General features: G+C 45.1%; 1 long non-coding RNA gene across 2 annotated transcripts in view; it reads right to left on the reverse strand.

The window, feature by feature from the left end:
• LOC128338168 (uncharacterized) overlaps nucleotides 1–14756 on the reverse strand; it is an 82147-nt gene that overhangs the window by 26003 nt on the left and 41388 nt on the right. Inside the window, exon 4 of one of the 2 annotated variants that reach the window (XR_008312542.1) lies at nucleotides 7232–7367. This is a non-coding gene — a long non-coding RNA (uncharacterized LOC128338168). Of the gene's footprint in view, nucleotides 1–6899; nucleotides 7368–14756 lie in introns of those variants that run through there. The other variant, XR_008312541.1, reaches the window with a different exon arrangement.

The raw sequence follows: 14756 nt of genomic DNA on the forward strand, positions 1-14756 counted from the left end.
ATACCATGAAATTGATTGCCAGGAAATCTAGGACCAACAAATGGAAGTACTTTTTCATACAACGCATAATCAACTTGTGGAATTCTATGCCACAAGATGTGGTGACAGCCAACAACCTGGATGGCTTTAAGAGGGGTTTGGATAACTTCATGGAGGAGAGGTCTACCAATGGCTACTAGTTGGAAGGCTATAGGCCGCCTCCAATGTCAAAGGCAGGATGCCTCTGAGTACCAGTTGCAGGGGAGTAACAGCATGAAGGAGGACATGCCCTCAACTCCTGCCTGTGGCTTCAAGCAGCATCTGGTTTCTACTGTGTGAACCAGGATCCTGGACTAGATGGGCTTCCTTGGGCCTGATCCAGCAGGGCTGTTCTTATGTTCTTAATATGGGTTTTGGTGTATATAGTTCGTATACACCTGAACACCATTCCCAGGGTAAGTAAAAATATGTACACTAAGTACTTTTAAAGCTGTTCTTAAATTGTGGGGGGGGGAGGGGTGTAGTCATAGTTTTAAAAAAATGATTGCAAATTAAGTATGTAAACTCAGTTGAAGAACTTGCAAAATAATTTCCAGAACATCTCTTGTTAGTATTCTGAAGCAAAGGATTCTTTTTTAAAAAACGAAGCTCTCTTCCATCGTTTCATTATAAATGTATCATTATTGCTTTCATTAAACACAGCTGTCCTTTCAGCAGCTGAGTTCTAAAGCATTAAAATCATTTGTCCTATGCCAGTAGGTTTCTTTCATTTCCCCAACCTGACAGTCTTCTAATACATATATATTTTAAAAACGTCTAGCCAAATGCTAATTATTTCAGATGAATCATTTGGCAATTTGCTATTGCACACTTGCTAAAACAAAGAATGGCTGTCCCTGGAACAGAACTGTTGCATGCTCTTAATTGCAAGCTGATAAAAATGAAAGAGGAAACGATGAAGTAAACGCCAACACCTTGATTTTGAAGCTCCAAACATGGTTGTGTGGGGCGAGAGCTCCTGGAATACACAAAGCTCCCTATACATTTGATTTTGAAGCTCCATACATGGTTGGGGGTGGGGGAGCTCCCGGAATACATGAAGCTCCCTATGCACTCAAGAGCTCCGTGTGTTTTTTCATTTTGTCTTTTGCATTTTATCTTGGGGAGTCTGTTACTCGTGGTGACCACTCCAAAGCTTTAATTGTGCATGAGATTTCTCGTGTGGACCTGGGGCTTCCATGAAGTCACAGCTAAGCCTCATATTAGGGCTTTCTGAATCAGGGGTTGAGGGGTAGATGCACGGCACCCCAGGAACAGAGACTCTTCTAATTTTGGCAGGACTATATTGATTCATCCTGAAGGGTGCCCCACAATCTCTTATGGTCCAGAGCCCCACAGAAGCAAGGGACAGTCCTGACTCATGCACATTTGCTTTTTCACCATCCGATCAAGAGAAGCTCCCTGCATGCACAGAGGTCCCCTTTACACGGTATCAGTAGGAAAGCTGTGCTTTCTGGGAGCTTCATGTGTGCAGAGAAGCACATCTCGGGTTATTTCCCCATTTTCTGTACCTTTAAACAGCTGCATATGTGAGAAGCAGTGTGGGGCAGAGTCAATCAACAAGGCAACTTTACAGACCTGCTGAGAGCCCAGATTCTTTGGGAAATACTAGCTTACTGCCTAGTACGGATGTGCTAACATATGTTGAAGGAGGTCATATTTATCAACACACAGATGCATTCAACCACTATGGATTTAAAAAAACAACAAAACCCATCCCATATTCTGCTCACCTCTTCTAAAGCGCTATATTAAATACTTACAATCGTGCCTCTTAGAAATGCGTCCAGCTTGAAAAGTGAAACCTACAGTACATTTTTCTGCTTGCGCCCAGAGTATTAACGGAGGGTAAAATTTACCCAGTGTCAAAGGTGAGTATTTAATGTAGCTTTCAGCCACTAATACTCTGTTAAATATTTGAGCAGGATAAACTGCTGTGTAAGCCTGACATCAGCAGCTTCCTTGCCTTCAATTACCAACTTACTAGGTTTTGCAAGCTGTCCCTTATTTTGAGAAGATATTCCAGAGCATCACATCTACAGCAGGCATAAAGAAACGTCCTTTATTTCAAAATACCCGAGTTTAGAGCTGGAGTGAATTTGCTCCCCATGCGTGGCGAATTCTGCTGCCAAATATTAGAGCTGTGCTCATGACAGTTAACTGAACAGGACAAGCATCTTTCCCAGCTTCAGGAGCTGGGCTAGGGATGTGCGAATCAATTCAGATTGGAATTGATTTGACTCAAATCTGGCTATTCAAACAAACTAAATCACCCCTAAGAAGGGCAATTTGATTTGATTTGAATTCAAATTGGATTGGCTAGATTTGGATTTGAATAGATTCAAATTGATTCGATGACCATTTAAGGACATTTTGGCACCTATTAAAAACCGTTCAGGCACCATGATTGGTCCAAAAAGGCCTATCAAAATAGGTCAAATTCAAATCAATTCAAATTTGAATCTAATAGACCTGTTTCGATTCAAATTTGATTCAAATCTGAAAATTCAATCTGTGCACATTCCTGATTTGTGATCATCCGTCACGAAATATCGAAGCAGGAGGAGGGGGAAGAGCCCTCATGGGAGGCAGGTGTAGATTCCGAAACCATTGTCCTATTCAGCATATTATTGAGGATATAATATGTTTCCAAACACCCTTGGAGCCTGTGCCTGCCTCCCAGAAGATCACTTTCCCCTCCTGCAACCTAGGTTTTGCTGAAAATCGGAAGGGCACACAGCATCCAAAGCTGAGTAGGCTGCTTGTGCTACCTAGTTTACCATTGTAAGAACCAGCCGATTCTCTCACTATTTGCCTATTCTCTCACTATATCCAAATGTTGGATTCTTGGTTGCTGTATGAGTTCTCTCAGTGAGTCCCGATGACGAGCTTTTCATATCTATCAGAGTGGATTCTCTGGTTCGTACATAATATTATGAAAAGCTATTCATTGCATTGAAACAGGCTATAATCTTTTTTATCTATCTATCTATCTATCTATCTATCTATCTATCTATCTATCTATCTCTAAGAGCCAGCGTGGTGTAGTGGTTAGCGTGCTGGGCTAGGACCGGGGAGACCCGAGTTCAAATCCCCATTCAGCCATGATACTAGCTGGGTGACTCTGGGCCAGTCACTTCTCTCTCAGCCTAACCTACTTCACAGGGTTGTTGTGAGGAGAAACTCAAGTATGTAGTACACTGCTCTGGGCTCCTTGGAGGAAGAGCAGGTTATAAATGTAAAAATAAAATAAAAATAAAATAAATATCTATATCCCAGTAAACCCTATCAACTTGGGGCTGCCTGGGGGAAGTTGTGGCACAACTTGCAGTACCTCCAAACCCACTTTGGGGTGCCAAGGCACCCCCACAAAGGAGGGAATGGGGCTGCCTCAAATCCCCATTATTCCCTATGGGAGAAATGCAAAAATTGGGGGAAATCTTCAAACACAAAATCTAAAATCGCAGGAGTGTCCAATTGCTTTGGTGTTTGTGCCCCATTATACCCTATGGGGAAAATTTTCAAAAAATAATTAGAAATCATAGGAGTGTCCAATTGCTTTGGGGTTTGGGTGGTAGTTGGCCAACCTTATCCAAGGTTGCAGACAGGAATCTCTCTCAGCCCCATCTTGGAGAAGCCAGGAAGAGTACTTGGAACCTACATGCTCTTCCCAGAGCGGATCTGTAACCTACATTTGAAGTTGGGTGGAGAATGTCAGGCAGAAGGCTTGGTAACCCAGATTTTAGTGGGTTCAGGCAACACAGTCTCCAGGAACACACATACACACTATGACCTGGACTTCCCAGCAGCCATCTGAACCTGCCCAGTATTTGACTGTCAACAGTTGATATATAGGGATGCTGTCAAATTCTACCTTGATTTTGGATGTGGATTATCTGGAATTATGCCTGAATTGCAACTTTTGCACAGGAATCCTCCCTTGTTCCATTCTGAAAGCACCCCTGAAATCCACGTGGAATTTCATTGTTTTGAAATTCCGAAGCCACCTAGCTATTTCCCAAAGTTGCAGGGAAGTAGCCTGGCTGATTTCCAAGCCAATCGGATGTGAGCACTGGGGAGCTCGCCCATTACCTGATCTCTTACAACATCTTTATGACCATTGTTTTGTAATACACGCCCTTTGCACCTTTTCCTTTTAGAAACTGAGATTGTTCTCTTGGAAACTTTTATGAAAATATATTAAGAAAAAAAGAAAACAGCCATGCTGTTGGGGAAACCCCATAAGCTCCAAACTGAGCTGTTCTCCTGGGGCTAATCACTATTTTCCAGCACGAGCTCTGTCTTTTTTAGCCGGAGCTGCAGGCGGGGGCGTGGGGGGAACCAGAGCTCTATGCTAAAATACTGGCTTTTCTCTGTTAACCCTCTTATTTGGTTTCCTTGTGGAAATATGAATAGATTAAAGTAAAGAAGAAGCATCCTACTTTACCATACACTTCTCATAACATCTTTTTTCATAGCCTTCTTTCCTTCCTCTCCAGGCTCATTTTCAGATAATGAGAGTGACAGCGAAGTACAAAAACATGCCTCACTTTGCAGCTTTTTATTTATTTATTTATTTATTCTTTCCACAAGACTCTCATTCAAAGACAAGTTGTTTGTACCTGCTGGAGTTGGAGCCGATGATGGCATGAAAGAAGTGAAGATGTCATCCCAAACCTATTCATATCAATATCAATATCGCAGCAGCCTTGCATGCCCCCAATTCAGCATGTGTGTTTGTAGGGGGTGGTGGAAATGAATTTTAGGGTTCTTACAGTTGGGCAACTTTTCTGCTTTTCTAGATTTTCAGGTATACTGAAAGTGGGTGACACAATGGTGCTGGTGGGAATGATGGTCCAAAGGCGCAAGAACCAGGGTGGACACAGACCTTGGACAGCTCAATGAGAAAAGGGGTCAGGACCCCAGAGAGCTCCGAGCACAAACTCAAAAGAGCTGCATCTAGCAACGTAATAGGGAGATTGCTGCAGCAGCTCTTTGGAGCTGCCCAGTGAATTGGCTCCACCTATTCCCTAGGGGAGGTGTTGTTGCTTAAAAAGACCTTGCCCAGTTTTCTGTGCTGACTGCAGCAGTGCTGGGGAGCCTGTACTAGGCACAGGAGAGCTTCAGGCGACTTCTCCAAATCACAGGATGAAGGCAGGGCTGTGTCCTCAGGTTATGGTTGACATGCTCCCTCAGGTTTCCCAGGTTCTCCTGGTGTGGTGCCTCTGGCAGTACAGAGCTGCCTGGGATTTGGGTCATAGAGTCGTTTGACCCCGTCTTATTCCCTGCGCATGCCTCATTCTCAAATCAGGGGTCATGATAACCTGGGCTGAGGAGCTGCAGTACCAGGACTGGCCATTATACTGGTGGCGCTGCAGTGCAGCAGAGATCAGACCAATAACTGCCTGGGAGATTCTTTAGTGACTGTGCCTCAGCCCTGCTGCCACCACCCCTTGCTTGAGATCTGCAGCCTCAAAAAAAGAAGCTTCTTTAGTCATCTACCAGCCACAAGGGAGAATCTTGCTAACCCCATGAATGCGCTCAGGTGTGCTTGCAGCTGCTGCACACAAGTGGCTACATACAGCGATTCACGTCTCCAGTATTTAAAAATAGCTGGACTGTTAGCAGTGCTACAGCGGGCTGATTAGGGGTACGTTGTCAAAGCTGAACGTTGTTGTCTGCATAATTCAGCCATGCAATCTAATTGCTGGTATGGAACAAATTGATTTACAGCAGGAGGGAAAATAATCTCTCTTTCTCTCTTTTAATGATAGAAAACTCAAAGCAAAACAAATCTGATGCAAGAGAAAAGGGCACGGACATCGCAGGCATCTCTGGCACAGGGTATTGTGCTTTCACCAGAGAATGTCAGGTAATTCATGATCAGTACAGGAATACAGTAGTAGTAGGTGATCAGGAAGCCTAGATTAGGGCTGAAATGATATGCCTCTCTCTCTCTCTCTCTCTCTCTCTCTCTCTCTCTCTCTCTCTCTCTCTCTCTCTCTCTCTCTCACACACACACACACACACACACACACACACACACACACACACACACTGTATTGATATTCAGGTCCAAACACAGATATCGTTTAGGTCTTTTCCCCCACATTCTGTATCAATCCATTTGACACAATCCAAAACGTCACATTTTCTTCTTAGAATACGGTGGCGAACATCCAAGCAAACGCACAAGGACAGAGTGGATCACACATCCCCTAGCCACACCACCTGATGCAGACATGCCTGTTGGTCTCGGGTACCAATGGCAGCTCCTTTGGCATTTTGGCTCCAAGGGGCAGATCTGAACAGATGGAGGAATGTCCTCTTGTCCAGCTCTGCTTCTGGCAGACCAGCCATGAACTTGCAGCTACCAGGGTCCATGCCCAATTGGTGTAATTGCATAAGGAGATGTGGCTTGCAGACATGATCTGTTGATCCATCTTCATCAATATTTTTTACACTGACTGGCAGTGGCTCCCCAGGGTTTCAGGCAGGAGACTCTCCCAGACCTACTTAGAGATGCTGCCAGGGATTGAACCTAGGACCTTCTGCATGCAAAGCAGATGCTCCACCACCGAGCCACAGCCCCATCCCCAATACAGGAGTCTTTCCCAGTCCTACCTGCAGATGCTGGGGATTGAACCTGGGACCTTCTGCATGCAAGGGAGATGCTCCATGGCCACCTCTCTTGTGAATGCATTCCTTATGCATTGGCTGAACACAGTGAATTAGCATACACAACACACACAACAAAACAACACACACACATAAACACAACAAAACAATCCTATATTCAAAACCAAACCACGGACATACTCTTTGCCAAGTGTGTATCCCCCCACCCCACCCATGCACATATAGATCATTTAACACAATCAGAAACACTGGAGTCTCTCTGTCCTTTCCTTCCAAGGTGTAGCTAAGGTAATGGTTGAACATGAGGTGGTCATGAAAATACAGATTACTTCTGACTTTTAGTCACTGGCACTGTGAGTTTATTGACTCACAAAACTGCTGTGAGTCATTCTCCGCGGCTCAAATGGTAGCGGAGGGGATGAGTAAGTCCTCCAGCTGAGTGTTAGGTAGTTTCCTAGCCTGCAGGGAGAATGGATCTCCTATATATTGTCGTTCATCTTAGCATTCTTAACAGAGTGACTCCAGGATGGCTCCAAAGATTAAGGTGTCATACCTGTCTGACAAGAAAAATCGAGGCTCATTTTCCATTGATAAGTCATTCATTATTGCTCAGGACAAACATCTCTTCAAGAAATGCATGCCAGACAGCTCAGCAGGTGAACGATACAGAAGTTCCCGCAGGGGATGGCCTGTAAAAAGAACGCGAGCTGAGCATTTACCACTGGACTCGGGGAAGGTGAACTTACTTCGACCTCGACTGCTTTCCTGTTTCCCTTTCTCTGGTAAGCTCTAATATCCTTTTGCAGGAGTACTCCCCATTCGATGCTAGCCAGCTGCAGTTCACACAATGCCCTCAAAGCGTGCTGAGCGGCAAAGTTCTAAAGAGCCCCTGGAAGCTCAGGTGGGGTTTGGTTAAAGCATCCGTAAAAACATCCGGCAGAATTGCTGCTAATGTGTCCAAGAGGACCGATGCCTAAAAGACATCTGTTGGACTCCATGGTTGCTTATCTCCACACAACTGTGGGAGCCGTAGCACCCCCTCAATTGTGGGGCTTGGTGCGAAAACACATAATAGTAGGGCTTCTCTCTTGTTCTTTGGGGAAGGAGGCTTTGGGATTGATCAAATGTTATTGGTAAATACAAGGTCACCTGCCATGGCTGAGCAGAGGTTTGAAGGAGAGGAGAGCTGGTCTTGTGGTAGCAAGCATGACTTGTCCCCATAGCTATGCAGGGTCTGCCCTGGTTGCATCTGAATGGGAGACTTGATATGTGAGAACTGCAAGATATTCCCCTCAGGGGATGGAGCCGCTCTGGGAAGAGCAGAAGGTTTCAAGTTCCCTCCCTGGCAGCATCTCCAAGATAGGGCTGGGAGAGATTCCTGCAGGCAACCTTGGAGAAGCCACTGCCAGTCTGTGAAGACAGTATTGAGCTAGACAGACCAATGGTCTGACTCAGTATATGGCAGCTTCCTATGTTCCTATGAACTTGGTCCTCCTGCCCAGAGCTGGTGCAAGCAAGCATCTCCGTCACCCTGCTCGAATGACCTGAGCAGGTAGAGACGTGCACGGATCACAAACTGGGATTCATTTCATGGTCGAATCAAAACCAGCTGTATCATTTTCGAGCACAAATGTGGGCATCTTGAAATCAGGCTGTGGATTCTGAATCAATTTGACCTGTGGAGGGTGGGGAGAGGAGACCCTCTGGATTACTTTAATAAAAAGAAAGAAATGGCGCCGGGTCATCCTGAAAGTAAATAATGAATTACCATCCTTTGCAGAGCCTGCAGTGGTGACCGTGACCCCTGACCAGCAGCCACCCCCCACCCCCGTGGCCATTGGCCGCTCTTGTGAAGTGTCGCCTGCCCCAATCCCTTCTTCAACCCACTCTCCGGCAGGAGCAGAGATATAGGGCTGGCTGCGGCCGCTGGCATGGCAGCAGGGAGGCAGCAATCGGACCTGCCATACCTCCTCGCCAATGCAGAGTTGGCAGCGGGTGGCGGGGAGGTGGCATCCCTTCGGCCAGCCTGGCCGGCACGAACTCTCACACTGACTGCCCTAGCCAGGCTAGCCTCCTTTAAATGGCCTCTGCCCAATGCGGGGAGGCCATGTAATGGAGTTGCCTGGTATTCTTTTAACTAAAGCTCCGATGTTCTAGCAAAGGAACAGTGGGCTAGCCTCGAGGCGACGCAGGGCCAGATCAGTCATTCACATGTTATGCTGAATGCAGGTTCAGAAGTACATATCCTGTCTGTACCATGCATTTGAAGGGCCTGTATCCAGGCCTGAACCCAGATACTGTACGCTCGTACAGCATCATGTTTGACTTGGGCGTCTGGTTCCCTTAGTCAAGGGTCTCTTGCCAGGAAATGAACTCACGGCTTTCCCTTTGGTGGCCAAGACTTCTCCGAGTGAACTTTGCAAGACAGGGATGTATTTTTAAGTTTGAGAATCTTTCCGAGCTAGACCCCTGTGCTCCTATTAAAAGAATGGCTAGCATTCTTCTTAATTAACTTACTGACAGGCACAAGGGGAAAGATATGGGGGGTAAAAGCTCCACATCCCATTAGCTCAGTAAACTCTTCCATACCCTTTGACGACAGCCTCTGGACATTAATATTTTGACTCTCTTCCTCCACCCTTTTCTCTTAGTGCTTCCAAACTGAATCACACAAGTGTCATGTCAGCTGTAATTACTGGACTGGGGAGGGTGGGGAGGGGGCACTTACAGAAATTGCTCTGACATTAGAATCCGTCAGCACAAAGCCCTTCAGCCAGGAAGATATCCTGCACAGAGAGCTCAGCTCATCCACGACCAAGTTGAATGGGGAAGCTGAAAGGAGAATCTGTGGACGTGAAAATACAACTGCTTTCATTCCAAGGGAGTCCTCTGACAATCGGAGAACAAGCCGAGAAACAATATATTCTGATGTTACAATATAAGTCTCATTAGTTGTAACAGAAAAATTCAGCAGCTCCCTTGTTGTTGAGAATCTTAAATGAGTATTTGCTCCTTTCACTTATCAGCTTTTCTGGAAGGGAGGTCTTCCCTATAAATCACTTGGCATCATATGCCACGCTCCGTGGATTCAAATCTAACAGCTCTAGCCTAATACATGTCTCTCTCAGTGGAAGATACTACCCTTGGGGTGCTGTTGGACCCACTTTCACCTGTCCTGTACCTAGGGATGGACAAATATTTCTGCTCCCATCCCATGCAAACTTGGCATTGTTTCCTTTGACTCCCATTCAACTCCCTTCCTTTAGAGGAAGAGAGCTGGTCTATGGGAGGAAAGCTGGTCTTGTGGTAGCAAAAATGAATTGTTCCCTTTGCTAAGCAGGGTCCACCCTGGTTTGCATTTGAATGGGAGACTACATGTGAGACTAACTGTAAAATATTCCCCTTAGGAAATGGGGCTGCTCTGAGAAGAGCACCTGCATGCTCACATGCAGAAGATCCCAAGTTCCGTTCCTGGCATCTCCAGATAGGGCTGAGAGAGACTCCTGCCTACAACCCTGGAGAAGCTGCTGCCAGTCTGTGTAGACCAGTGATTCCCAAACTGGAAGCCTCAAGACGCTGCTGAACTACAGTTTCCATCATCCCCAGCCACAATGAATTGTAGCTGGGGATTATGGGAATTGTCGTTCAGCAACATCTGGAGGCTCCCAGTTTGGGAATCACTGGTCTACACAGTGTAGACCATACTGAGCTAGATGGGCCAATGGTCTGACTGGGTAGAACGCAGCTTCCTATGCTCCAAAACAATCTCCAGTTTCATGTTCCTCAGCACCACCAATAATATGTATATGTTCATGTCTTTTTAGGCATTCCCTATCCAAACAGCTGGTGTGAACAAACAAGGGAAAGTACACACGTGCCTTTACACAAATGTCCAGCTCACATCGAATCTATGCATCAAATCCATCTTCTGGAATTCAATGTGCTGAATGTAAGAGGGGTCCAGAACCAAAAGAAACCAGCAAACTGCCAGCTGGGAGAGGGCGAGGGACCACATGTCCGTGCCCCAGTATTGGCCACAGTCCCTGATGGTGCCAATTCAAGGGAGATGGCAGTGGTGGCCATTGCCAGGGCAACCACCAATCTCCATGCGCCTCTGGCTAAGGACTTTGTTATATATATATATATATATATATATATATATATATATATATATATATATCTCAGAAAGCATCGATCGACAGTGAGCCAGCCCCTGTCAAAGAAAATCAACGCATACGTGCAAAATGCTTAGCTATTAGATTTTTGTCCTCCCCCTTCTGCCACATCCCATGGCACACCAATAGAAGGTGTGACGTGCTTTGATGTCCTACCCAAATATTTGAAAACCCACGGCATTGTGATTGCAACACATTCCACGCGGAAGTGACAGCCCCAGGCAAACATCAAGGGAGAGGAATTATAATGCAACGTGGCAAAATAATTGGCGCTGTGAACAGCTTTTTGTCTACGGCTGACAGCTGGGAGAATTTAAAGGTGCTCCTTCTGCTCTCTTAGCATCCTTGTTTAAAAAGCCGCCATGCTGGTTTGCTCGTCGCAAGAAATGTGGTCTATGGCGGGTGTGTAGGAGGAACCACCGGAATTTAAGACACAAAAACCTCCTTACAAGTAGCCCGATAGAGGAATCATCTCATAACCTATTAAAAAGTGTCATAAGATCATCCAGAGATCATCTGGAGATGTTCATCTCCCGTTGCCACCAGCTTGTCTGACGGCTACAAGGGGACAGGCCTTCTCATTGCTGCCCTGGGACTCTGGAATGTGCTCCCTGCCAAAATAAGAGCCTCCCCATCTCTGACAGCTTTTAGGAAATCTTTAATAGGGATGTGCACGAACCTGTATGGAGGCCCTTTTACAGGCCTCCGAACAGGTTCGAATGACCAGCTGTTCGACCAGTTCGAAGGCGGGGGGATACCTTTAAGGGTAGGGGGGAGTGCTCTTACCCCTCCCACCCTTTCCCCCCACTAGTACTACTCTTCAATAGGGTCCAGAGGGGTGGCAGCATACCTCCTTGCCGCCCCGTTGCTTCGTTGGACCAAAATTTTAATTTTGTTTTGTTTTATGCTGATTTATGTTTTGGTGTGTATGTTGACTGTCATTGACCGTAATAAAATATTACTTACTAGATCCTGGATCACAGACAGGACACTGCGGTGGTTCTTCCTTATCCTAGCCCTGCACTGATTACCAGGATCTTATCCATGGGCTCACCTTTTCTGGCCTTGTATGTTTGGTGGTCTCAGCCCACCTATTGCTGGTCAAGTTTTGACTGGCTAAAAGTCTCAAAAGGGCCTTTTCGGTTGCTGCCTCACTTCTTTGGAACTCTCTTCCCCTCCAGATTCATTTAGCCCCTTCCTTACTGATCTTCAAATCTCTAATGAAGACTTTTCTTTTTCACCAGGCTTTTGCCTTGTAGTTTATCTATTTGTTTTTTTGTTAGTTACTTTAGTTTTTAATTTAGAATGTAATTTTTAATGTTGCCTTGTTTGCATGCTTTTGTGCACTGCCCGGAGTCTTCAGAGTGGGCTGTATATTAAATGTTTCAAATAAATAAATAAGTACATAAATAAATCATAGTACCACATACTGTATTTATCAAAGACAAAGTTTCCCCCCAGTTCTTTCATGTTAAATATGGAAGGCATGAAACCTTTCCATATGGAAGAACTTGAATTCTGAGTCCTCTTTCTTTTGAGCAAATAACTTGTATTTAACCTCTATCTTTTAAGGCATCGTCTTAAATTCAGAGCTGACTTTTATTTGGGTAAATACGATAGTCAACTAGGTTTGGCTTCATGGTGACAACAAGCTAGTTCAGAGTGAAAGCAATGCTTCTTGCCATCACTCTGAAAAGGAGAAACTGGAGCTCACGTTCTTTATCACAGTCTATGACAAATAACCAAAAACACAACAAGGTCATTCACACCATCAAAAACTATTCTACCCATGTTTGGGAGCTATGTGTGCTCACAGTTTTTGGTTGTGTGGAAGCAAGGTAGGAGGAAAACCTGGGTAGTTTTTCCTTCTACAATGCTTCCACACAATCACCAGATTTTCCTCTTACCTTGCTTCCACACAACTGAAAATTGGGAGCACACACAGCTCCAAACCCGGGTAGAACACAGTTTTTGATTGTGTGAATGACCTCAATTAGAACAAACTTCAGGTCAGGTCAGTTAACCAAAGGAAGCACTCAAATATTCCTTCAAATTACTCTAAGATGAGTCATTTTGCAAGCCTGCTTAATTATCACCAACATCTGGGGTGCAATTCTGGGTGGGGGAAAGGATTGTGTTCACAAAATGCAGCCCATGGCTTCAACTCAGCATGACACAGAATTACCTCAGGGGCAGATCCAGCCTCTGGACTGACGGCTGGCTACACTTAACTGAACAGAACAAATTCACAACTACATAGACACATCGTAACATTAATATTTCTAATAAAGGACTCTGTATCCAAAGGTTTGGTGGATGAAAGCACTATTAACTCAAGTGGGGGGGGGGGAGAATACTGATCAATGATAAACCCACTCAAGTGCTTTCAAGAGTGGGAACAAAATATTAGTTTTCTAAGCAAGAAGAAAGAGATGAGCAGATCTGAAGAGGGGAGTGTGTTAAGCTACGGAGGAGGAGGAGGTCATGGGGATTGTTTTGTAAGAAAGAGATGGGGGGAGGAGTTGATGGGGAAAGAGCTGTTTTTATAAAACTGCCGTGGATAAGAAGATAAGATGTGCAGGAGGCACAGAGAGTGTAGCGAGGAAGCAAATGAATGGAACTTAATAAATCTAGCCTTGGTAGAAAAGAGAGGTTTAGAAGAAGAGGAGGAGGAGGAGGAGGAGGAGGAGGAAGTGGAGGTGGAGTAGGTACTCCTGTCCCTTCTTCAGAACCCACTTCATTGCCCCCAAGACCCCGGGAATTTATTTATAAAGGAAGGGGTGTGGGTCTTACTGGCTACTGAAACCATCAGTTAACTTCAACACACCCCTTCTAAATTTAGAGGCACTAAAATCTAAATATTGACTGTCCTTTCTGTTCATAGCAAGCTAGATTGATCACAGCCCAAAACTGGAAAGGAGTGTTATCCTTAGAAGAATGGTATAACAAACTCTGATATATTGCAACAGCCGAAAAACTGACTTATTCCTTACATATCCAAAAGGTTATAACTCAATCTTTTATTATGATTTGGCAGGATCTATTATTAGTTTTGAATTATTAAAAAATATGGTAACGAGGGGACAATCCAATTCTCCCAAGTTTGGGAAGATGTATTTGTTTAAGAATGACCTTGACATTTTAGTGTTATGTGTCTAATCTTTTGTAATCATAGGTTTGGGCTTGTTTTCCCCCTTCTTTTTCTTTTTAATGATGGTTTTTATAAATGCATTGTAATGGTGTCTGGTGATTTTAAACAAATTTTTTAAAAAACAAACAAACAAAAAACCCTTCTAAATAGATACCCAAATAGTTCTGATGACTTTTATATAACATTTCTTCTCTCCGATAAATGTGATGAAGTGTCATATCAATTGGGTAGATTTTGTGTAGCAGTGGGTAAAATCTGGAAATGGTGTGTTAAGAATGGTTAATTACACCATTGCCATGGCTTGACTGTGTATTATACTATGAGGCTGTTCTCACGTGCAGCCTAACCTAGGCTAGAGAAGCCTAGCCTAGCTTAAGCTGCACGTGAGAACTGCCGGGATCGAACCCGATCCATGTGAGGCAGTGCTACCTAGCCCAGCTTTCTAACCCGGCTTTTAACCCGGGTTAAAGGTGCGAGCGTGCCCTTAACACTGGCTCTGGAATCAGACTGTCAGCCTGAGCGGACACAGAGACAGGTGCCCAGAGCACTCATCTCCTGGGGGAATCCCGCAATACAACACACAGGTTGTGCAGAGCATTGTAGGATATCTGGAAGCCGAGACGTGTGGTCCCGGCCTCTGGAGCTCCGTGCTGTGTGGCACAATGCGGATCATCGGGGAGTGCACTGTGCTCCCAGCAACATTTGGTCACTCATCTGGAGGAGAAGGTGAGTTGGCCCAGTGTCGACGTCCC

The sequence above is a fragment of the Hemicordylus capensis genome, chromosome 15, assembly GCF_027244095.1.
Source record: "Hemicordylus capensis ecotype Gifberg chromosome 15, rHemCap1.1.pri, whole genome shotgun sequence".
Lineage (NCBI taxonomy): Eukaryota > Metazoa > Chordata > Lepidosauria > Squamata > Cordylidae > Hemicordylus > Hemicordylus capensis.